The 20,781-nt window shown below is 42.0% G+C and overlaps 1 long non-coding RNA gene across 1 annotated transcript in view; it reads left to right on the top strand.

The window, feature by feature from the left end:
* Window positions 1-20,781, top strand: part of LOC144807920 (uncharacterized) — a 64,711-nt gene that overhangs the window by 29,379 nt on the left and 14,551 nt on the right. The gene's annotated exons all lie outside the window — the stretch shown is intronic.

Raw genomic sequence — 20,781 nt, 5'->3', positions numbered from 1 at the left:
CACTTATAATGTGTTTCACAATGATTTCTAATTGCTTTGAAATATGATACTCAGATGTGTTTATTTAGGAAAATTACCTTGGGTTTCGGAAGGTTCTTTTCGAAAAACTGTTGTATATAGTTGTGGAATAGACTGGCTTTTTGTGGATTTCTGCCTTGCAGTGGTTTCTTGTAGGCTGTGAAGAAAACAAGTTGAAAAGGTGTTCAATGCTTAGAAAATGTATTATTTTATTGGCTGCTCTATATATATGTGGGAGAAAAATCATTTACCTTTATGCATGTTTATAAATATGACACATGTTATCATTAAAATGCACTTTATTTCAATATGCAATGATGTGGTTTTTAAAATAGTCAGAGGCAATTTAAAACTATTCTGCACTTTCCCGACACATGCACTTCCACAGAGTAGGAATAGTAAGGGGTACATTTTCAGTATCCAGCAGTTTTTCAGAATAGGCACTTACCTGGAGTTAGAATAATAAATGGCACTTGGACACTATGCAGCACTTTCCCTACTCATGCACTTTCACAGAGTTGGAATAGTAATTGGCACTTTTTCACTAACCAGCACTTTCTCTGAATATGCACTCACCTGGAGTTAGAATAGTAAGTGGCACTTGGACACCATCCAGCACTTTCCCTACTCATGCACTTTCACAGAATTGGAATAGTAATTGGCACTTTTTCACTAACCAGCACTTTCTCTGAATATGCACTCACTTGGAGTTAGAATAGTAAATTGAACTCGGACACTATCCAGCACTTTCCCTACTCATGCACTTTCACAGAGTTGGAATAGTAATTGGCACTTTTTCACTAACCAGCACTTTCTCTGAATATGCACTAATTTGGAGTTAGAATAGTAAGTGGCACTTGGACACTATCCAGCACTTTTCCTACTCATGCACTTTCACAGAATTGGAATAGTAATTGGCACTTTTTCACTAAACAGCACTTTTTCTGAATATGCACTCACCTGGAGTTAGAATAGTAAGTGGCACTTGGACACTATCCAGCACTTTCATTACTCATGCACTTTCACAGAATTGGAATAGTAATTGGCACTTTTTCACTAACCAGCACTTTCTCTGAATATGCACTCACTTGGAGTTAGAATAGTAAGTTGAACTTGGACACTATCCAGCACTTTCCATATTCTTGCACTTTCACAGAGTTGGAATAGTAATAGAATTATTTTACTAGTTATTATTCTGCACTTATAATGTGTTTCACAATGATTTCTAATTGCTTTGAAATATGATACTCAGATGTGTTTATTTAGGAAAATTACCTTGGGTTTCGGAAGGTTCTTTTCGAAAAACTGTTGTATATAGTTGTGGAATAGACTGGCTTTTTGTGGATTTCTGCCTTGCAGTGGTTTCTTGTAGGCTGTGAAGAAAACAAGTTGAAAAGGTGTTCAATGCTTAGAAAATGTATTATTTTATTGGCTGCTCTATATATATGTGGGAGAAAAATCATTTACCTTTATGCATGTTTATAAATATGACACATGTTATCATTAAAATGCACTTTATTTCAATATGCAATGATGTGGTTTTTAAAATAGTCAGAGGCAATTTAAAACTATTCTGCACTTTCCCGACACATGCACTTCCACAGAGTAGGAATAGTAAGGGGTACATTTTCAGTATCCAGCAGTTTTTCAGAATAGGCACTTACCTGGAGTTAGAATAATAAATGGCACTCGGACACTATCCAGCACTTTCCCTACTCATGCACTTTCACAGAGTTGGAATAGTAATTGGCACTTTTTCACTAACCAGCACTTTCTCTGAATATGCACTCACCTGGAGTTAGAATAGTAAGTGGCACTTGGACACTATCCAGCACTTTCCCTACTCATGCACTTTCACAGAATTGGAATAGTAATTGGCACTTTTTCACTAACCAGCACTTTTTCTGAATATGCACTCACCTGGAGTTAGAATAGTAAGTGGCACTCGGACACTATCCAGCACTTTCCCTACTCATGCACTTTCACAGAGTTGGAATAGTAATTGGCACTTTTTCACTAACCAGCACTTTCTCTGAATATGCACTCACCTGGAGTTAGAATAGTAAGTGGCACTTGGACACTATCCAGCACTTTCCATACTCATGCACTTTCACAGAATTGGAATAGTAATTGGCACTTTTTCACTAACCAGCACTTTTTCTGAATATGCACTCACCTGGAGTTAGAATAGTAAGTGGCACTCGGACACTATCCAGCACTTTCCCTACTCATGCACTTTCACAGAGTTGGAATAGTAATTGGCACTTTTTCACTAACCAGCACTTTATCTGAATATGCACTCACCTGGAGTTAGAATAGTAAGTGGCACTTGGACACTATCCAGCACTTTCCCTACTCATGCACTTTCACAGAATTGGAATAGTAATAGAATTATTTTACTAGTAATTATTATGCACTTATAATGTGTTTCACAATGATTTCTAATTGCTTTGAAATATGATACTCAGATATGTTTATTTAGGAAAATTACCTTGGGTTTCGGAAGGTTCTTTTCGAAAAACTGTTGTATATAGTTGTGGAATAGACTGGCTTTTTGTGGATATCTGCCTTGCAGTGGTTTCTTGTAGGCTGTGAAGAAAACAAGTTGAAAAGGTGTTCAATGCTTAGAAAATGTATTATTTTATTGGCTTTTCTAGATATATGTGGGAGAAAAATCATTTACCTTTATGCATGTTTATAAATATGACACATGTTATCATTAAAATGCACTTTATTTCAATATGCAATGATGTGGTTTTTAAAATAGTCAGAGGCAATTTAAAACTATTCTGAACTTTCCCGACACATGCACTTCCACAGAGTAGGAATAGTAAGGGGTACATTTTCAGTATCCAGCAGTTTTTCAGAATAGGCACTTACCTGGAGTTAGAATAATAAATGGCACTCGGACACTATCCAGCACTTTCCCTACTCATGCATTTTCACAGAGTTGGAATAGTAATTGGCACTTTTTCACTAACCAGCACTTTATCTGAATATGCACTCACCTGGAGTTAGAATAGTAAGTGGCACTTATACACTATCCAGCACTTTCCCTACTCATGCACTTTCACAGAGTTGGAATAGTAATTGGCACTTTTTCACTAACCAGCACTTTATCTGAATATGCACTCACCTGGAGTTAGAATAGTAAGTGGCACTTGGACACTATCAAGCACTTTCCCTACTCATGCACTTTCACAAAGTTGGGATAGTAATTAAATAATTTTACTAGTTATTATTCTGCACTTATAAAGCGTTTAACAATGTTTTTTAATTGCTCTGAAATATGATACTCAGATGTGTTTATTTAGGAAAATTACCTTGGGTTTCGGAATGTTTTTTTTTAAAAACTGTTGGCTGTCTTTTTGCGGATGTGTGCGTTGAAGTGGTTTCTGGTAGGCTGTGAAGAAAAAAAGTACAAAAGGTGTTCAATGCTTAGAAATTTTACTATTTTATTGGCTGCTCTATATATATGTAGAGAAAAAAATTTAATTTGAAGGATTTTTAGAAATATGGTAAATGTTATTATTATACTGCACTTATAATCTTTACGAAATTGCTTTTTATTTACTATGACATCTGTAAATGCAATATATATATTCATGGAAATTACCTTGGTTTTTTGAAGGTTGTTTTTTAAAAATTCTTCAAAATATTCTCGATTTTGGTTGATTTTTCGACGTTCTGTGACTTTTGCAACTTCTTCAGTGTGGCTTAAAAAAATACAATTTTTACAAGTTTAATTTAAATGTGGTGTTTTTTAATCATTTAAAAATTAAAAAATAATATATTACTGCACATTATCGTACGATTTTGTATTAGCTTTTTAATTTTTTCGGATGGAATGGAACCTTATTTTTTTTAATATATATATACAAACTTTTTACACTGTATTTCCTTTATCGTTTAATCATATTTATTTTTAGTATTTCAGGTTATTTACTGATCTGAGTGGGGGTATATACACGGTTCGTTTTTTTACGTGCTATGTTATTTTTGATTAAATAAAATAATTTAAACAAACCATTTATATTAATATAAGCAGTTATTTGATAACGATTTTTTTAATATACATTTAATGTTCCAATTATATGGAAAATATTTTACAATAATCCTCTTTATTTAATGCAAATATCAATTTTTGTTTTCCAGTTAGGTCTGGCTGAGATAATATTTCAGGAAACTTTTGAAATGGATTAATAGTTGCGTTGTAATGGATGTTACCCTTTTGAAATATATGTATTATTTACAAATAAATCGTTTACCATGAATTTGGATGTAAGAATAAAGAAATATTACTTTTAAGCCATTTCTCATTAGTTTAGAAATGTTGGCGTTTCTATAAATAAATTTTTAAAAAGTTTATTACTTCACGAAATAATTTAAAATTGTTGAAATAAATATATTTTGTTTATCGTTCATTAAATACATTTATTTCTCTTAAAAGAATTTTTAACTCTTATTACCATTCACAATGTTAACAAAAAAAACGAATAAACCTTACATATTAGGTTCTAAGTGTTACTAAATTAATGTATACTACTATATTAATTCATACAAAATTTAAACAGTTTTAGGAAATATTACGCTAATAATATGTTAACCTAAAATAGTTTACCAAATCGTTTTAAATATCTTACTGTTCTATGAAATAGAAATGCTTCTACGGTCGCTTTCGTTGATATTTATCTCAAGAGGTCAGAGGGTCAGGTTTTCACGTCTGATTACTCTGCAAGTTGATAATCAACTGTTTTCAAAATGGTGGGATACGTCTATTTATAACTTTTCTTAAATAGCATTATATTTTTCGTAAATTATATTGATTACTTTCATAATATTTGGGGAATAATTTCATGAGGAAACATATAAATTAATTTGTTTTATTTAAAAGTAAGCTCAACAAACTTTCGTTCCGTTTTAACATCCATTTTGAATGTCTTGTTGACATTGGAGGGCATTGAAATAGTAGATGGACATTATTTTTCATTGCAGTGCTTAAAATGGCGTTCATTTCTTCGTAAGGTCATTATTTTTGTCTATCGAGTATTGGAAACTCTTATTTCTCCTTTATATTCTTAAAATATATATATTCTTTTGCGTTGTTAAAGAATTCCATGGTACACAGTATTTTTATAAGTAAACGAGTATTAATTTATTAATGGTCTAAATCGGTATCGTGTTATTATTATAATTTTTGAACCCATTTTTAAATATATTTAGCCACCCCTAACCTCTATTTTCCATGTAAGCCGTTCTAATTATTATTAATTAAAATTTATGTATTTTTTTGTGTGTCATTATAATAATCGATGTTAAATAGTATTATTTTTTTATAATTGGGTATTAATTTATTAATTAAATAAATAAATATGTTTTTTAATACTCAGGTATTAATTTATTAAATAAATAAAACGAATTCGTAATATTATAGTAGTTTAATGACCCGTTTTTTAATACACTTACCTACCCAAAACCCCTAATTTCCCTGCATCCCGTGCCAGATTTTATTTTACAAAAAAAAAAAATATATATATATAATAGTATGCTTTGAAATGAATTATTTTTTAATACTCGCGTATTAATTTATTAAATAAATAAATATGTTTTTTATTACTCGGGTATTAATTTATTAAATAAATAAACCGAATTCGTAATATTATAGTAGTTTAATGACCCGTTTTTTAATACACTTACCCACCCAAAACCCCTAATTTCCCTGCATCCCGTGCCAGATTTTATTTTACAAAAAAAAAAAAAATATATATGTAATGGTATGCTTTGAAATGTATTATTTTTTAATACTCGCGTATTAATTTATTAAATAAATAAATATGTTTTTTATTACTCGGGTATTAATTTATTAAATAAATAAACCGAATTCGTAATATTATAGTAGTTTAATGACCCGTTTTTTAATACACTTACCCACCCAAAACCCCTAATTTCCCTGCATCCCGTGCCAGATTTTATTTTACAAAAAAAAAAATATATATATGTAATGGTATGCTTTGAAATGTATTATTTTTTAATACTCGCGTATTAATTTATTAAATAAATAAATATGTTTTTTATTACTCGGGTATTAATTTATTAAATAAATAAACCGAATTCGTAATATTATAGTAGTTTAATGACCCGTTTTTTAATACACTTACCCACCCAAAACCCCTAATTTCCCTGCATCCCGTGCCAGATTTTATTTTACAAAAAAAAAAAAATATATATGTAATGGTATGCTTTGAAATGTATTATTTTTTAATACTCGGGTATTAATTTATTAAATAAATAAACCAAAATCGTAATATTATAATAGTTTAATGACCCGTTTTTTAAAACACTTACCCACCCAAAACCCCTAATTTCCCTGCATCCCGTGACAGATTTTATTTTACAAAAAAAAAAAATATATATGTAATGGTATGCGTTGTAATAAAATGCGTTGTAACAGTACTTTTGAATCAGTAACACTATTTTACGATGTAATAGCATGCGTTGTAAAAAAACGCGTTGTAATAACAGTTGCGTTGTAAAAAATGCGATGTAAATGCATGCGTTGTAATAACATGCGTTGTACTGACACCAATCCCTCCCAGTGGGTGAGAAAGTGGAGGGTGGTCGAAATGGAGTGCTAGATATTGGCATGGGCTTGGGGTGGAGTAGGAAAAAGGCATGTAGTCTAAGTTTCCTAAAGAACCGTAGTAGTTCAGTTTGGACATCCAGATAATTGGGACGTACAGTCGGGACAAATGAAAGACCCTTACTGAGTAGTGACAATTCACTGGTGGAAAGAGAATGTTGTGTGAGATTAAAAATGGGCAAAAAGTTGGGACTGGATTGATCAGTGGGAATTGGCATGTTGTTAGTAGGAATAGGGAGCTGTAAATCTACCATTGGTAATGCTGGCGTCTGGTGCTGCGTTCGCCAGGTTGATAAGGCCAGCGTTGTGTTGGCTTGGGTTTCCCTCTCTTGGGGGGATCGGCTTGGCCTCTGGGTAAAAAAGGAGGTCTATTACAGGGGCCAGGTGCTTCACCTTGGTCAGAACTGTCAGATGACTCAGCCGAGGTATCTGAAAAGCCGACTAATGTGTGGCGTTTGTTGTAGTGGCCCCAGGGTCTTTGGTTATAATTTTGGGGACCGCTATATGCTCTGTTGGTATAATAGTCTTTGACTAAGTAGGGGTATGCCCTTTCTTGTGAATTTTTTTTAATATCCTTCTTTACCTTGGTAGTTTTTTTGTTTAGCTCAATTCTGTGAAAGTCTCCCACATTTTTTGCTATTTCATCCAGTAGTTTTTTGCAATCAGGTACAGGACACTTGTCATTAATTTGTTTTTCTATGTCTAAGATTTCAAGTTCTAACTTGTTGAGTTCCTCTGAGGCAATGTCAATACCTAATGCCATCCACTGCCTAGAGAAAAAAGTACTAATATAGCTGAATCCATTTAGTGTACTTAGGGTTATCAGTAAACACGCCCGGAATGTTACGAACAAATCCAAACATTCACCCCCAGTCAAGAGATCTGGGTTAATTCCAACATTCTTTTGCTCCCCGTGCCACCCCAGTTGAAGAAGGGTGACATACCCTGAAACCAGTCCCAGGATGCTTGTTTCCGGTCCATGGAGGACCTGGCCTGGCAGTTCGGTCTGGACTGTTCACATGGGGCACAGGGTCCAGAATGATTTGCATTTGGCTGTGTCCAAACTTGGGTGGCGAAGTGGGCAAAAGAACGATGGATTTAACCCAGATCTTTTGACTGGGGGAGAATGTTTGCATTGTCAGCATTCCGTCCATCATTTGTTTGCTGTAACACTATTCACCTCACGGTGCCACTGGATTCAAGCTAGCCGGGCTGATGAAGGGTGACATACCCTGAAACCGGTCCCAGGATGCTTGTTTCCAGTCCATGGAGGACCTGGCCGGGCAGGTCGGTCTGGACTGTTCTCATGGGGCTCAGGGTCAAGACTGATTTCCATATGGCTGGGACGAAACTGGGGTGGCGTAGTGGGCAAAAGAACAATGGATTTAACCCAGATCTTTTGACTGGGGAAGAATGTTTGCATTGTCAGCATTCCGTCCATCATTTGTTTGCTGTAACACTTTTAGCCCTAAGTGGGATGGGTATGCCCAGATGTGGGTCCCTTGCTCACTGTGCCACTGGATTCAAGCTAGCCTGGCTGAAAAAGGGTGACATACGCTGAAACCGGTCCCAGGATGCTAGTTTCCGCTCCAGGGAGGACCTGGCATGGCAGTTCGGTCTGGACTGTTCCCATGGGGCACAGGGTCAAGACTGATTTGCAGCAAAAGAACGATGGATTTAACCCAGATCTTTTGACTGTGGGAGAATGATTGCGTTGTCAGCATTCCGTCCATCATTTGTTTGCTGTAACTCTTTTAAAAAGTTGGCATTTTCCTGCCTTAGCCATTTAGTGCCTGCAGCCCGTCTCTGGCTCACAAGCCTGGTTGAGCTTTGTGTATTCTTCCTAGAAAACCAGACACCATAGAGGGCTTAGGTGTGCTGGGAGGGCTGCCACTGGCAGCATTGGAAAGCGGAGCTGGGCACAACCCTACTTACGCTTGGATAGACTTGTTGCATAATTTGACCCTCCTCTGCCGCATAATTCCAGTCGCCCTGGTCATATGGTCAACTTCAGTGATAGCAAGTTGGAATCTTTGCTGAATATATACAATAAACAATGACAATTCCAGGAGGTCTGGCTTTAATGTACTGCATTCAGAAAAGCACAACGCATACATTGCGCTCACATGTGCTCACCTCTCACTCACTGCACTCAAAACGGCACCCCTCTCATACTGCACCTACACGGGGTCTTAAACTGTCCGGAGGAGAGGATGTGGCCTAATGGCTAGAGCTGTCGATCTCGAAGCTGGGGAACCGGGTTTGAGTCTCAGCGGGGTTGCTCAAAATCCTGTGATTCTGGGCAAATCACTTAATCTCCCAGTGCCTAACAAAAATTAATGTGTCTGTCTGTAACACAACTGGTGTTCATGTAAAGTACTCTGATACCTTCGGGTCATGTTTGCGCTATTTAAAACATTGGGGGGGAAAAAGTAGTAATACAAACAGACCTCAGCACTCACACGGCATTTAAAAGGGCACACCTATAATCCTTCTTTCACAAAAGTATGTTGCTCACTGCTTACTCCCCACTCAAACAGGCATCAGCACTGGATGTAGAGGTGTGTGTGATGCTGGAGTTCAGAAATTGAATGAATGCTCTGATACCTTTGCGTCAAGATTAAATTCATTCCTATTCAGGGTTTTCACAAAATCATTAGCAGCCATTTCTGTTCCTCTTCAAATACAAATTCACTCATCCATTCCTCATCCCCTCCATCCAGCCATCATCTACCATCCCTTTCACTCATCTCTCTATTCTTACACTCATCCAGCGTTGCACAATGCTAATGGAGCCCGCGTGTCTTCTTTTTAAAATGTGCGTCTCAACTGACTTCCCCTCTCATGAAACTTGACACTTTAGCAAAAAACATATATATATTTCCAAATGCTTCCCACCACTTCGCCTGTTCCAATATGGCTGCTGTCCACAGTTTGTCCCATAATTATTTTTAGGTCTCGCTGAGCCAGCGCATGCGCTGTTCTGCGAGACCTTTAGTAAGCGGGTTCTCAAAGTGCTACCAGAGGCTTTTGCTGGCCTCAAGCATGCAGGCACGCGCGCAGCCGCCATTTGCTTTCCTCAGTCATGAGTCATTAAGTGCATCGCTCGCGGGCACCCTTACAGCCCGCGAACGTAATCACTTTCACTTTCGCAGCCCCAAAAATGCTTGTTGCAAATGTTGTTACTGCAGAGAAAGGAAATTGGGACATCCGCATGCAAATTTAACCAAAATAAAAACAATATTGTAGGTAAACTCTTTAACGTACATGCTCTTTAACTTCTAGGTACCCCATTTGTTAATGTGTTATTGTTTAATTCACAAATTTGAGTTTTATATTGCCTTGTCTATTAAAGTCCCAAATACATATTTTCACCCCACACTTTGTACATCATCCCATGTTTGAGACCCTGTTTCTGCAGGTCTCTGGTGAAGGAGCCTAACGCTGCGCTGCAGCAAATGCCTTAAAGTATTAAATTATCAGATATGTTGACGAAAAACGCCTCCTTAAATGTCCACGGTTGCTGTATGTGTTTGGATTTATTTTTACCTGCGTTCTTTACGTTTGTAAGCACATGGCCGCGATCAAACAATAGAAGTTTATTGCTGGTGAAGGCTGATACCAGCGCTACGCCCATCAGATTAGCACAAGGTCACACGCTTTGAAGAACGCATCTCCTCCATCTCCCTCCCCCTCCCTGCCACCCTTTCCCTTCTCCCGTGCCGTGAGAGGGTTTTACTTAGCTGCCTGCAGCCTCCTGACTGAACTTTCACCTACTTCCTAGTAACTCACAAGTCTGAAGCCTCCTTCGGTGACGTATTACCTCTCCCCCCACAACCCCCCTCTCGCTCTCTCTCCTGTGCACAGGAAGGGAAGAACATTTTAAGGCACCTTTATCTGGTTTGCGTTTGAATTTCTTGGATAATTTTATACACTGTCTCAAATACCGAGATTTTACTGCAGAGCAATACCCCACTGAAGTTGTTCTGCTGTGTTGAAAGTGTTGTAATTCGGTTACCACATATTTGCCAAGTTATTGTTCTAGAGAGCACTATTACCTAAACGTGCAGTCTTGTGTAACTTCCTACACTTGAATGCGGTGAAAACAGCAGTAACGTGATTGTTTCTTTGTTTACTTTTGTGTAATATTGTGAAGATCATTTGTTCAATCGATTTGCTTTATCCATAATATCCACAATGTCTAATCTATCCTATGTTCATGTATTCAGCATCTTGGCTCTACTCTTACGGTCCTGCTTATTTCTATTGTTTTTGGTATGCCTATACACTTTTGTTGTAATGCGCTCTACTTTACTCATAATGTTCGTCCTGTGCTTTGTGTCTTATCGTTTTGCTTATTCTTTTTTTGATTTGTTATACCTATACACATTTATTGTAAAGCGCTCTGATACCCGTAAGGGTCTTGTTCGCGCTATATAAAACTTTCAAAAATAAATGAGAAATACAGAGGTCTTTAAAATTTGTTTTTATCTTGTCGCATTTGCTTTGCATTTCAAGGACAGAAATCAAATGACGGTCTGCCTTCTGACAAAGTGCTGCTTATTCTTTTAACATGGAGATTGGTGTTTACTTTTCTTTATCTGACTGCAAAGTGAAATAATTTTGTAAAGTGAGCAATGGGAGAATCTTTTTGGGGTACAGAGAGTGTGAAAGGAAAGGCCGTCAGATGTCAATTATATTCTAACACACAAGATTTAAATACCTGTAAATTAACCATATTTCAAAATGTATCAGGTCTTAGGAAAGCACTTGTGAGGCATGTTTGCTTTGTAATTCTGAAGTATAATGGAACAAAAATATTTTAAATGTAAAATGTTTGCTGAAACCCAACTATTCCACTTTATTGTTTGTGCACTTTATAGTATTATCAGTAAAACAGCACATCTATGCAAATTTTGTGTCCATTTCAATGGAAATTAGGCTGTCTTTAAACACTGCAGTCCTAGGGTGCCAAAACCTCATCCAGACTCAGCCAGGTGGGAGGCTTTTGGTTGACTTGGTGTGGAGGCGAGGGGGGGAGAGGGTGGTGATCTGCCTGTAACAGAGGTGGGAACATTGAGAGGGAAATGATGGCCAAGTAAAAAGAAAGGTGGTGAGGAAAGAAAATGGGAGACGGGCAAACAGCATGGGATAGAAGCAAAACGGTTGGTGGCAGAGGGGACACCTGAGGAGACTAATGCTAAGTCGGGGCATAAAGAGGGAAAACAAAGGTATGGTGTGGGCAGTCTGGTATGAACTGAAGGAAACAATCAAAAACTAGGCATAACATCAGAAAAAGGTAGACGGGGGATGGAAAAGCAACACTTGGCATGTTCGTAGAGATAAGAAGAACGGGGGAGGACATTCTGGAGTGTCAATATTTTAAAGGGGAGTAGAGAGATAACAGGCAAGGGCCATAAACAAATGGTGGAGGATGAGACAGTTAGATAAAGGGGGCATAAGAAGCAAATAGCATCAGACTTCCAGCAACACCCGTTGATTATATGTAGTGGCTCTTCGTTTACCACTCTACCTGACCTGCAGTAACTGACGGATGTATGATGGTACTACGCGGAACATACCGCAGTACCATCACAATGCAGCTTTTACAACGCAAGTCGTTACCACAACTTGCGCTGTAGGGTGCTGGACTTAGGAATAGTATGATTTACTATTCCAACTCCAGCCTACGTACAGTAGGGAAGGTGTTGGAATAGTAAATCACACTATTCCTTAGTCTAGAGCGCTCTTCAGCGCAAGTCGTGGTAAGGACTTGCGTTCTAAAATCCGCGTTGTAATGGTACTGCGGTGTTATGACTGCGTCGTAATGGTTGTTTCCTGTAACTGACCAGTCAGCATCAAGCCAGGGCTTTCTGCACCATGGTCCAGGGCTCATTGCTGAAGTCACGAGGATTCCTTGACCCCTCTACATGGTAATCGGGGGTTCTCCTGTACCCCTATGGTGGAAATATAAGGCACCTTACCTCCTCTTCAGTTATCCAAGGCTCCTGCTCAGACAGACGTGGGTCTCTTAGTTAGCAGTGCAGATTAAAACAAACAGGCTGATGCTGCAGTGTCACCATTCAGGACACTCATTCCATCTTGAACCCCTTAACTGTTCAAAACAGGCATCTTTCAGTCAGTGATTGTGTAGCAAATACACTATGTAAATGTAAATGTGGGTGTACTTGTAAAGCGCACTGCGACTCCATGGAGTATCCTGGCGCCGAAGACCGCAGGGGAACCCGTCCTGGTTTTCCTTGTGAGATGGTCCCTTTGTGGGTATCTCCAAGGTGAAACCAGGCATCCCCGGCGTCTGTGGGGGGCCGTTGTAGAGATGAGGCAAGCTTAATGCCCAGAGTTGCCGAGTGTGTTCCCTGGTTAGAGTGGGCACCGAGGCGAGAATTATCGAGTCCGTTTTGACCCTGGTCCACGACCCTGCCGCGTCGGGAATTGAACCCTGGTCCCGGGCCGTACTCTGCTTACGGGTCTGCCGCCTCTAACCAGTGAGCCACACCACTCCACTCCACTACTACACCACTAGCTCACATAGCATGAAACTCTTTTAGAAACACCAGCAGAAGATTCTTTTTTACAGGGACATTATAGTTAGGCTCAGATTTCACTCAAACAAGACTAGTGAAATTAACCAGTTAAAGTTACCTTAGTTAACTATAAATTATGCCCCCGCAATGCACTGCTTATGATTTTATGAAGGATTAGCGGATCTCGCTTGTGGCCAAACAAAATGTTTTCTACCATTTTACTACTGATTAAACATGCTTTTCCCCACATTTCTAACACACACATGGGGTCAGGAAAGGTCTGACTCCTTCATTTAGTATACTATCAACATTTTAGCGCTGGGGGTTGTTTCTTGACAGACACAACTTTCTGTCAAGTTGCGGGCAGCCCTGGCGATAACTTACTGGCGGAAGGCGTTAAAGTACACGTCCCCTGGGTCGTCCTATGCCCCCACGATCCCGCTCTTGGGTATCCCACTGGCCACGGGGACTCTGTCGGCGGACTCGCTGGAGCAATGGCATGACGCCGGAGTGTCGCATGTAGGTGACCTGTTCGCGGAAGAGCACCTACTGCCCTTTACAGACTTTAGAGCTACCCACAGAGTCCCTGGAGGCACCTTCCTGCTACACTCTGGCCTTCGCCACTATATCACACAGAAGTGGTCCCCAAGGGGCATGGAGCCAGCTACGAATCCTCTCATCACCATGCACTACCTGATGGGCACGGGTGCCCACCTTACGAGATGGCTCACTGCTAGTATTAAGAAGGGGAGGGCTTTCGATCTGTCGCCACTCCGGGCAGCATGGGAAGTGGACATTGGTAGGCCCCTGAGGGATAAGGAATGGGAACGTATCCTTCAGTTTCCCAAAAAAGTAGCTAGGAACCCCAAGTTCAAGTTCATTCAGTCGATGCTTCTACACAGAGCCTACCTGACCCCGCGCCGCATACACATGATGTTTCCTGATGCGAACAGTAATTGCCCCCGATGTGACACTGAGGACGCAACACTACTACACATGCTTTGGCAATGCCCCAAACTAGGATACTACTGGACCACGGTCCATGCATCGCTCCAGGAAGCGGGTGCTTTTGACCCGATCTCCAACACTGGAATGCACGTTACTGGGGTTGGGGCCCTCACAGCGCACTAGAACCGTGGCGACACGTTTCGCGGACCTGGCCCTGTTGCTGGCGAAACGTGCCATCACGAGGAGGTGGAAGTCGGCCAGACCTCCTGACCCGGAGTTGTGGAAGGCGGAAGTGGTGCGATGGGGCAAGGCAGAGGGAGTTGCACTACAGAGGGAGGAATACAGGGGTCTAAGGAAAAAGCCAATTTCACTGGACTGGTATACCATATTAGGTATGTTTGAAACTGGGGGAGACGGGGAAGACGAGGGTACAAGTGCCTCTTCGATTGCACGATAAATGTGTCCTTGGCCGGACTGGCATGCACTGTCACTAACCGTGGTGCGCTACGAAGAGATGAGGGGGGTCCCCCAATTTATATTCTCTGTATTGGTCTAGTTCCACCTATGTGTACAATCGAATAGAGCCATATGTTGTGATTCTCTGAGTGCCCCAGTCTAATGATTGATCAATTGTATGTTTTTTTTTTGTGTGAGTGTCGGATGGGTTTGTTGAGGGTGGGGGGAGGGATAGTTTTGACAGGGGTTTATATAAACTGTGACGGTTACTGTCACCAACAAAATGAAAAATTGAGACAACTATGCAATTATATGTTCTAAGCAACCTTATGTATGTATTACTCTGTATCCCCTCGGGACTGGAAGTATCTGTGACTGCTTTGCCTACTATGCTAATAAACAGATTTTCAAAAAAAAAAGTTGCGGGCAGCCATCAGGACCTTGATTTGGTGCAAAAATTCACGGAGCAACCACGGGCGGTTCCACGGAGGGTCTGCATGCCTAGATAAACAAAGTTGTTTTTCAGATAAACCAGGGAGACTCCAGCACCAAGGCAAGGGGGTCTGGGTATTCCTATCCAGCCCCCTTAACTTTTTTGGGGGTACTCAGCTAAGGCAGAGTCCCAAGATGACTGCCAACATTTCCTGGTTGAAGTGTTGACAGCCAATCAGATATCAGCACAGGAACTGTCAGATCCTCAGAGGATCCGCTTCCCTATATAGACAAATTCATTTTTTTTAAATATCTCTAAAACTACTGAACATGTGTAATTCTGTCCAGCAATTCGGGTGTTAGTCATGTCCAAAACCCCTGTGGGAAATTGCATGGGGAAACGAGTTTTGTTATCCCCCTTTTTCTCAGCCCCCACTTAACTACTCCAAAACTTTCAAAAGAGCAGCTGAAATGAAGCAAACTAGCTTGCAAAAGTACATGATATATATAGGGCCAGATATAGGTAATTCATTTTTACAGATTCTAAAATACCGAATTTTACCGATTCGGTATTTTAGAAAAGGGAAATGAGATGTAGGAAAAAAATCGGTAAAAAATAACGAATCGGTAAAATTCGGAAACCCCGAGTCGGTATTTACAGAGTCGGTATTTACCGATTCGGCAAATACCGATTCGGCAAATCCCATTCATTCCACACCACTTGGAGTCAAGCTAGCCGGGCTGAAGAGAGGTGTTACCTCGAAACCGGTCCGGTCCTCGGATGCTTGATTCCGTTCTGGGAAGGACAAGGCTTTTGTAGTTCGGACTGGACTGTTCCCATGGGGCAACAGGGTCAGAGCTGATTTGCATATCGCCATTGTCTAACCCAGGGTGGTGTGGAGTGCAAAAAAACGATGGATTTGGGCCCAGATCTTTTGACTGGGGGAGTGTGTGACATTGATCCACATTCAGTCCATCACTTGTTGTTTTTGTTATTCATTCCTATGGGCCTGGATGCCCATAGGAATGAATGGGATTTACCGAATCTGTATTTACCGATTCGGTAAATACCGAATCGGTAAATACCGACTCGGGGATACAAAATAGCAGGCAGTTGAGCTATCAACCAATCACGTGCCTCCACCCCGCCCTTCAGCCAACCAACAGAGCAATCAACCAATCCTGTGCATCCACCCCACCCCACAACCAGGAAGTGGCCACACCCATGCAGGTGCAGAGTAACTGATCACACAGAAGAGCAGTTACACAGTGACAGGCTGTTGTGAAGCTGAGCTGTGCAGCACTAACCAATGGATTCCCAAGACTCCCAGAGGGAAGGTGCAGAGAGGAAGAGGAAGATGAAGTTCAGCACATGTGAACTTCAGGCGCTAGTGGAGGAGGTGGTAAAGCACTACTCCAAGATATTTGGAAAGCAGTCTCTGCAGCTAGCAGAGGCTGTGAAGAGGAACACCTGGCTGGGGATCCAAACAAAAGTGAACGCAATAGGAGTGACAACCAGGGAAGTGGACAATCTGAAGAAGAGATGGTATCATCTGAGGATCATTACCAAAAAGAAATTGGCAGCAAGAATGAAAGAGGCCAATGCTACAGGTGGAGGAAAGAACAGGGCACCTGCTCTCACGGATCTGGAAGAGCTGGATGAGTCCACACTGGAGCCAGAGTGCGTTGTAGGGATTGGTGATGCAGACAGCTCAGCCCGAGCTGCATCAAAGAAAGGTAAGGGACATGTCCATCATTCCTCACCCCTTGCCTGTCTCCCTCCCCCAATGTGGCTGTGTGTTGAGGAACTCCAGTACAGGCTTCAGTATCCACCTGCAATGCTTTATGGGAGTGGTAGTCATAAGAAAACACATCAGAGCAGTCAACATGAAATAATGTCAGGCATGCCACACAATACAATTAGAGACAGGAGAGGAGCAGGAAATAGTGCAAATGACATGTGATTTAATTGTGAATTACACAGTGAAAGCACCACTAAGACACTGTCCATATCTGTCCACAGGAGAGACTTCGCGCAAGACAATGCAGGAGAGGGAGAAGACACATCCCCAAAGGGAGAGGAGTGAGGAAGAAGCCAGGGATGCAGGGCCCAGCACTGCAACACCTCCAGCACCCTGCACACATGCAGCTGCCACACCAGAGGCAGCCACCATGCAACTGGATTCAGAAAAGGGGGTGGTGATGAACAGAGTGTCTGAATTAAGCAGACCACTCTTACCCAGTCCAAAGATCAGGGCTTGATCCATCACCGTTATTTAGCTCACTGCCCCATCCCAGCTCAGAACCTGGCTATATGCAAATTAGTCTGTCCCTGGCCCAGTGCATCATGGGAACATGCAACCATGCAACTGGAAGCATCTCCTCTGCTCCTTGACTCACCACAACATGAGTCACAACAACTTGCCACACCAGCAGACTCAGAGGTGTCAGATATCTGCAGGCCCAGGAGGCATGAGGTTCCCCGGCTAAGGATCTTACAAACATCCTCAGATGAGGAAAGGGAGGGTGAGAACCCAATGGAGTCAATGGCAGGAAATACAGCTGGTCTTCCATCCACTCCTGTCACTCTATCCGGAGGCACAAGACGTCATAGGGTCCGGGAGGCAAGCTTGAGTGGCCATGATGAGGGTGTCTTCCGAGGCCTTGAGACCACAATGGTCAAGGTGCAGCGCCTGCAGGCAAAAGCTATTAGTGCAGTGCACAGACAAATGCGCCATAGGAACAAAAACTTAGACAACATGAACCAGGGGATAACATCAATGGCGGACAGCATGAGGGACATGGCCGATGGAGTCAGGGACATGTCACAGTGTGCGATGTCACTTTGTGATGAACTACATGAGGATCGCGCCCAAAGGTGCAGGGAGAGGCAGTGCATGCAACAGCAGACAAGGGGCATGCACCGTCTTGCAACAGCGACTTCACTGCTGTGTCGCCGTTCTGTTGCGACGCAGGAGGGGCTGGTGCACTGCTGCACTGATCTCACAAGGGGGATGGGGAGAGTCACTACAGCAATGGAAGTGCTGCTGACAAACCAGTCAGCCACCACAGGAGGTGAAGGTTTAGGGGACACAGACAACATCAGTAGCAGGAGCAGCACCCCTATCCCTGAAATTCGGAGGAGCAGCAGACGCCAGAGTACAGGCGCTGGCACAGCAGACATAGAACAAAGCCAGCCTCAGGCATCACACAGTGCAGTGCATGGGCGCAGGCAGTGAGGCTGCAAAATTCGGTCAGACATGTGAGGGTGAGGTAACCCCCGTCCACCCAGTTGTGCTAGGCACACTTAGGATGTAACAAATGTGTCTTCAGACATTTAACGTAGTGCCAAATAAACTACGTTCATTGCCTTTACACACTTGCTTTGTCTCTATACTTACTCAAAAGTAGTTGTGTGTGATCTCTGCCCGTCTCTGTCTTCCGTCTGTGGGTGTTGGTACTCCTACTGTGTTGGCTGCTGGTAGTGCCTGCTCATCAACATGGTCTTCATAGTCCTCCAATTCCACCTCTGTGCCCTTCTTAGTTGCGAGGTTGTGCAACATTGCACAGGTTGCAATGATCTTACAGCATATTACTTGTGAGTACTGCTGTGCCCCCCCACTTTTGTGGAGACAGCGGAACCGGCTCTTCAGGAGGCCATAGGTGCGCTGAACGATGTTCCGGGTTGATTTATGTGCCACATTGTATCGTCTCTGGCTGGGGGTCGTGGGGTTGAGGTAGGGTGTCAGGACGAAGGAACGGAGTGCATATGCACTATCCCCTAATGTGAAATGAGAAAACCATTACTCACAGGCACACATTAACATACGTCTGCATCATCTAGCAAGGGAGTGTCACACAGTAATTTACCTAGCAGGTATCCTTCACCAAATTCCCCCGCTGTCAGGCGGGTGTAGATCGCACTGTTTTGGAAGATGTAGGAGTCGTGGGTGCTTCCTGGGTACCTGGCCACTATATCTGTGATCATGTACTTGGCATCACAGATTACTTGTACATTTATTGTGTGTGATGACTTCCTGTTCCTGTATATGTACTCAGTGGCAGCAGGTGGGCATATTGGGATGTGGGTGCCATCAATGCAGCCAATCACATGTGGGAAATTTGCCATTAGGTAAAATTCAGTCTTGGTCTTGAGCAGATCCGCATCAGTGTCTGGGAAGTGGATGTAATGCTCTATTCTTTGCATCATGGCATCCAGGAACTTCCTGAAGAAACGGGACAGGCAGCTCTGGGACACCCCACCTACGCAGCAACAACACTCTGGTAACTCACAGATGCAAGCAGGTGTATGCTACAGAGCACCTGCACATGGGGTGGGATGGCGTGGGCCCTTGGTTTCGGGTGCTCCAGGAGTGGGTGCAGGTCCCTGATCAGGTCCAGGATGGTTTGGAGGTGCAGTCTGTACCTTTGCAGTATCTCTGGCTCTGTCAGTTGGAAGAGTGTAATCCTCTGCCTGTAGACCTGCTCCTCCCTTTTCCATTCCCTCTCTCCTGCTTCCTGTAGCCGTAGACGCCTTGCTATGAAGTAGAATGCTGCCATTCTGGTTACACTGTTGCATTTTGGGGTCCTATTTTATAGCCTGTACCTGGTTACCACCTGCTTTCAATCCATGCTAAATACCGACTCTTAAATACCGAATTTGCAGCAAAATTGGTATTTTAGGGGTCACCTACCTCTCAAGGGTGTTACTTTTTCCATTTCTTATTTTCCGAATCGGTATATTTACCGATTCGGAACATTTACAGATTCGGAATATTTTTCGATTCGGTAAATTTACCGTTTCGGAACATTTACCGATTCGGAATATTTTCCGATTCGGTAAATTTACCGATTCGGAATATTTTCCGATACGGTAAATCTACCGATTCGGAATTTTTACCGAATCTGGAGTTTTTGGACGCCCTACATCTAAATGTCCAAATACCGGTCGGTACGGGCCGAAATTCGGTAAATTCGGCCGTTACCGACCGGTATTTGGCTACCTACATCTGGCCCATAATGTAGAAAAGTATTTTGGTTGTTACTCTCCTCTATGTAAACTATAAAACAAGCACACCCACTCATAGGATGATGTCTTCACTGGTGCCATCAGTGATTTCATCAATGAGGTCATTTAACAAGTACTTTAACTTGTTTTTTCAGAGAATTTCTAGGTTTTTTCCAATGTAAGCTTTGGCCTACCTACCAAGAGTCAGCTAACCCCATTTTGCTCACAGCTTTATGTTGCGCGCAGCATGGAGTTGGCAAGCCAGACCCTGCATCCAACTCCCTGCAAGCAGCCATCTGGAGGTGGATGACCCCAAGCTACACACGGCCTTTGGTCATGCACGGTTGACCGCAGGGTCTGTGTTGCCGCCAGGCCCTGCTTCCAACTTCCTGCAGAAAGCAAACCGCATGTAGCGCCCAGCCTTTGGCAGTGTGCAGCGTGGGTTGGTCACAGGTCTTGGCCTGACACCAAACTCCCTGGCCAAACCACCAGCAGGCTGTCAACCCCACCGGCACACTGCCTTTGTCATGCGCTGCATAGAGGTGGCCTTAGGACCCTGGGACCCAAGCCTCTTGGTCCAAAACATATATATTACGACCTGGGGGGCATGTAGCACCTCTCCCTGTCCCATAATTAGCCCTGAAAATGCCATCCCTATTGCATGGGGCTAAAAACAATTAAAGGGGAGGAAGGCATGCCTCCCCCTCCCGAGCCTTAATATGCATGGGCACCAT

The sequence above is a fragment of the Lissotriton helveticus genome, chromosome 1_2 (assembly GCF_964261635.1).
Source record: "Lissotriton helveticus chromosome 1_2, aLisHel1.1, whole genome shotgun sequence".
NCBI lineage: Eukaryota > Metazoa > Chordata > Amphibia > Caudata > Salamandridae > Lissotriton > Lissotriton helveticus.
Note: the sequence above shows the minus strand (reverse complement) of the source record. Positions and strands in the feature narration are given on the sequence as shown.